The sequence below is a fragment of the Bidens hawaiensis genome, unplaced genomic scaffold (genome assembly GCF_021521415.1).
Source record: "Bidens hawaiensis isolate Kalapana, Puna unplaced genomic scaffold, B.hawaiensis_p1.1 tig00023984_1, whole genome shotgun sequence".
NCBI lineage: Eukaryota > Viridiplantae > Streptophyta > Magnoliopsida > Asterales > Asteraceae > Bidens > Bidens hawaiensis.
The window spans coordinates 333,883-339,882 of NW_027493768.1; positions in this window are offsets into that span (position 1 = coordinate 333,883).

The window sequence follows — 6,000 nt, forward strand, 5'->3', positions numbered from 1 at the left end:
TTTTGGTTTCATGTTGTATGCTTGTGATTAAGGCGATTAGATTTCGTTTAACATTACCATTCAAGATGCTTGAATGTTGTTTTGACAACTCATGCATCTACTAAGGTCTGGTTAATCTACTACACGAATTTTTTAATGCGCATATAGCTTGTGCTTTGTATACATACTTGCTCAGTTTTGTAAAATTTCCATTAATTCCATATGTGTGTGTTATTCAATTATTTTTGTGTGAACACATATTCAAACCGTATTTATATATTTCATGGTTGATAAGATAATATTTCATCACACGTTGTTAAAACGAAATTACAAGATGCGATGAATTATCGTTTCACGTTGGTTAACGAGAATAAACTAAATATACACTTCATATCATAATAACTTATAAAGATACTAAATGCTTGTATCTTACAAACCCTATATACTATGAAATGACATGATGATTAGGAATTTAGGATGACACATCCTAAACAAACAGACCCAATGTCTTGTGGCTTCCAGCTCAAACAGAAATAAAACAAACTAACAAAAGCCCAAACAATGTTTAAAGTACTAGAAGTCTAGAAACATGAAAACAAGAAATAAAACAAGCTCAACTTGTTTGATGAAATAGAAACCAGGCAACAATATATAGATGAAATAACCAATTATATCTTGGTTTGATTTGGTATACTCAAATTTGCTTATCAAACAAAAAGCAGTGCATTAAGGACACATGTTTAGCACAATTGCGCTAGTTCGTAGGGTGCTAAATGAGGTCTCAAAAGTTTACTGGTAACAGGTTATAAACAGGTTTCGACGATATAAAAAAAGAGTATTATATATGGTACCAGATTGTGCCAAAACCTTCATATAATCAGGAAAAATACAAATATGTTATTAAAAGGATTTCACAAAACATGTAAAACTAAGTTAAAGAAAAAAAAAATACAAACATCATATCAATCATCCAACATTCATATAACCTAACTCTTCCATTAATATTAAATACTACTAATAATAAGTTATATTCACATCATCTACATACACATACATATATCATTACACCCTTCACCAATCCATTCTTCAACTCCTTCCATGGCAGAAACCAACCACCTCACCTCATTCACCCGAGTCGAAGCAGGCGGCATAGATGCTTGGTAGCAGAATCATCAAAGCCATCATGATCTTCCACCATAGCCATTGAATCATCATCATGTTTCTTGTTGAAGAATGAAGGGAGAGGTAGAGACCTCGGTGATGGAGAATGAAAGAAAGCCGATCCCGCATACGAATCATCACCATTTTCGCAATTCGGCTTCACAACGGGTTCTGTTGCGGGTGCTGAACCCATATTCTCCGGTTACTGTGGTTTCTGGCAACCGTTGTTGTTTGTCGTCGTGGCGCAATATGTGTGTTCATTTTTTCGAATGATAACCGGAGCAATAATGAAGTAATTGTCTTGTGGGTGCAACACTCCGTACCCATCAGCTTCCTTGCGAAATGGAGGTGGGTATGGAGAAAAGAAAAAGAAATAAATTATGAAAATTAAGCTATGAATTGTTGAACATGAAGTTGGAATGGTTATATAAATTGGAATAAGCATGAGCCATGAGGATGTTAGGTATTACGTGTACGCGGCTGACCCGAAAGGAGTCGGATAGGGTGACAGAAATCAACACAATACAACGGTATTTCTAATTGATTTCTAAAACGAATAACATGTACCAAGTAAACGCAGCGGATAAACGAGAAGTAAAACAAAATTTAAATTAGATAACCCAAACAACCAAATTAAACCAGAATATAAACCAAAACCTGAAAACGATTACCCTTGATCCAAACTTAACACCGCAGCTTCTTTCTGGATATACTTGATTCAAACTGAACCAGCAGCTTCCTTCTGATCAAGTTCACAATATTGGCTGTTAACGGACTTCCAGATTGATGATGGTTACGGTAGTATTTGTTGTCAAACAAATACTATATATATCAATTATGATATATAATTCCTTGTATAATAATGATTGGTGACGGCGGCAGGGAATTCTCACGAACACAGACTCCAACTAATTTGCAAATCACAACTTGTTGCAATATAATAATATTAGATAGTGGCGGCAGTAGGTTCACAAAAAAACACACAATTGCTAACAATAATAATTATAATAATCGTAAAGCAGAGAGAAGATATGAACACGGGATTTACGTGGTTTGGTCACGGTGTGTAACCTACGTCCACGGGCAACGAACAGGGTCTCTTCTTTTATTAAGGTGGTAAAGAAATTACAAGATACAACATTGTTTATATAGGGAGGCTAACTAGGGTTTATATCTTTCTCCATAAGTTACAAGAAATAATATAAAACGGGCCACTAAAGTTGAGTGGGTGGCCAGCCCATTCAACCCTTCTAGTCTTCAACTGCCCAACCCAAGACGGGCCGGGGCTACACCCGTATTAAACCCAACAATCTCCCACTTGGAGCCTCGGAACGTCTTCACTTGCTCCACCTGTAAACACACCCGTACCTGTAATCTTTTGTCTTCAATATAAACCATGTCTTCTACCTGTTCGTCGCCACCTCCTCAACACTATTCCTGGAGAAGCTACACATAGCTTCAGTTTGTCCAAGGTCACAACCTTGGTAAACATATCCGCCGGATTCCTGTCTCCCCTAATGTTGTCCAACCGAATAGTCCCATCACTGACTAAACCCCGAATGTAATGATAACGCATATGAATGTGCTTTGTTTTACCATGATACACAGGATTCTTGGCTAATTTCATAGCACTTTCATTATCGCAGTACAATGGATAATCTGTTTGTTCCCTGCCTAACTCCTCTAAGAAAGTCCTCAACCAAACAAGCTCTTTACTCGCTTCAGCAGCTGCCATATACTCAGCTTCTGTGGTTGAGAGTGCCACACTCTTTTGCAGTCTAGACTTCCAACAGATTGCAGTATCCCCCATAGTGAACACATATCCCGTAGTACTCTTATAAGTCTCCTTACATCCGCCCAAGTCAGCATCCGAAAACCCTTTAAGAATTGCATTCTTGCCTTTAAAGCATAATGCCATCTTTGAAGTTCCCTTTAGGTACTTAAGCAGCCACTTCACTGCTTCCCAATGTGCTTTCCCTGGATTTGACATGAACCTGCTAATAACTCCCACTGCGTGAGCGATATCAGGTCTCGTGCATACCATTGCATACATAAGACTACCCACTGCAGATGCATAAGGAATCTTTGCCATCTCTGCCTTTTCTCCATCAGTACTAGGAGACTGATCCTTAGAAAGTTTAATATGACTACCCATAGGTGTACTTCGAGTAGCGGTTTTCTCATCGCTCATGTTAAACTTCTCTAAAATCTTCCATATGTATTTCTCCTGAGATAAAGTTAGAGAACTGTCCTTCTTGTTTCTGGTGATGCTCATGCCAAGAATTTGCTTGGCTGGACCTAAATCTTTCATTTCAAATTCTTCAGACATCTGTCGCTTCAACTTATTAATCTCTGACATGTCTGAACCGGCAATCAACATATCATCTACATACAACAGTAGAATGATATAAGAACTGGCGAATTTCTTGAGATAACAACAGTGGTCCATCTCACATCTTTTGTATCCATTCCTGCCCATAAAATCATCAAACTTGATATACCACTGCCTGGGCGCCTGCTTCAACCCATAAAGACTCTTCTTTAACTTGCACACCATGCTTTCTTTACCAACTGTTTGAAACCCCTCTGGCTGTGCCATGTAGATATCCTCCTCAAGGTCACCATGCAGAAAAGCAGTCTTCACATCCAACTGCTCCAGATGTAAGTTTTCTACAGCCACAATACTAAGCACCAGTCTGATTGTAGTCATTTTTACCACAGGGGAAAATATCTCATTATAATCAACCCCATGCTTTTGTTGGAACCCTTTCACTACCAATCGTGATTTGTATCTCTTTGTATCATCACTTTCATCCTTGATCCTGAATACTCATCGGTTCTGAAGAGCTTTCTTCCCGGCCGGAAGCTTTGTAAGAACCCAAGTCTCATTCTTGTTAAGTGAATCCATCTCTTCTCTCATCGCTTTCTCCCACTGAGATGAGTCTTTCAAGCTCATTACTTCAGAGTAACATTGTGGTTCACCATTCTCTGTCAGTAGAAGGTAATTAACAGAAGGAGAATATCTCTTAGGAGGTCTAATGGTTCTGGAAGACCTCCTAACCTCTAGCTGAGGTGTAACCATTTCTTGTTCTAGTGGAGACTGTTCAGTATTAGGCTCTGAACTCCCACTGTCAGAGAAATCCTCAAATTCATCTGCATTTTCTTCCAAAACCTCTTCTGATGTTTCTGAGCTCTGACTATCAACCTTCTCACTTGAATCTTCAAACTCTACATGTTCTTTATCAACTTCTTGTGAGAATGACTTTCTATCTTTGTAAAGTCTTGCTTCATTAAAAACCGGATCACGAGCCCGACATACCTTTCTGGCCTCTGGATCCCAAAGCCTGTAGCCCATCTTTGCGTCTCCATAGCCTATAAAAGTACACTTCTTCGCCTTAGGGTCAAGCTTGTCCCTCTCAGTATCTTTTATCCCAATGTAAGCATCACAACCGAACACTTTAAGATGTTAGAATTTAACCTCTTTTCCACTCCATACTTCCTCTGGAAGTCTGAATCCAAGAGGAACTGACGGTCCTCTATTTGTAAGATATGCAGCAGTGTTGACTGCATCTGCCCAGAAGGTCTTTAGAAGCCCTGCATTTAACCTCATTGCCCTAGCTCTTTCATTCAGTGTCCTATTAATTCTTTCGGCTACTCCATTCTGCTGTGGCGTACCGGGAACGGTATTAATCATCTTTATACCCCTCTCAGCACAGTAATTAACGAATTCCTTGCTGATGTACTCCCCACCATTGTCAGACTTTAAACACTTCACTTTCAGATTCGTTTCCATCTCCACGGCTGCCCTCCATTTCTTAAAAATCTAAAATACCTCGAACTTGTTTTTGACAAAAATAGACCCATAGCTTCCGTGTAGCGTCATCAATGAAAGTAACGTAGTAGTTGGAGCCTCCTAATGATGATACTGGTGTTGGTCCATACACATCAGTATGAACGAGCTCAAGATTCTTTGCTTTAAGTGTTTTTCCTGATTTTATGAAGGTGACCCGTTTCTTCTTGCCAAGCACACAAGGTTCACAGAACCCTGTATCAAGTTCCACCTTTTTCAAATCAGGGAATTTTCCTTTCTCTGCCAGTATCTTCAAACCTTTCTCACTCATGTGGCCGAGTCGTTGATGCCACAAACATGATGGACTCGATCCACTAGCCACTGAATTCACCTCTCCCGCTGAGATTTCTGCCATGTACAACGTACCCTTTTTCTTCCCGCGAGCAATTACCAAGTTACCTTTTATGACCTTCCATTGCCCTCCTCTGAAAGTAACACTATAACCTTCAACATCAAGCTGCCCAATAGAAATCAGCATCTTCCTTAACCCAGGAATTATTCTGACATCTTTCAGAGTCCATGTAGTTCCTAAAGAAGTCTTCAAGTCGATATCCCCCATCCCGGTAATATCTAGAGCCTCATTATTCGCCAAACGGACTTTACCAAAGTTTCCTGTTCTAACATTCACTAGGCTCTTTGTGCTAAACGTGGCATGGAAAGACGCACCAGAGTCCATGATCCAAGACTCAACTGTGTTCTCAACACAACAGACTAGGGCTTCATCATCTGAAACTTCATTTGTAGCAGCATTTACTTCCGAAGTAGATTTTACTTCCTTTTTCTGTTGAGGTGCTGGAGGGTTGGTACATTGACTTCTGAAATGCCCATTGTCCTGGCAATTCCAGCAGGTAATATCTTTTCTTAGATTTTGATCTACCCCTGTTGCCTCCTTTGTTCTGGCTTCTCCCTCTACCTTCAGCACTTAGCAAAGTGCTTGATGATTCTCCATTATTCCTCCTTCTAGAATCTTCATTCAAAATCAGGTCACGAACTTTGTTGAAAGTCAAGGC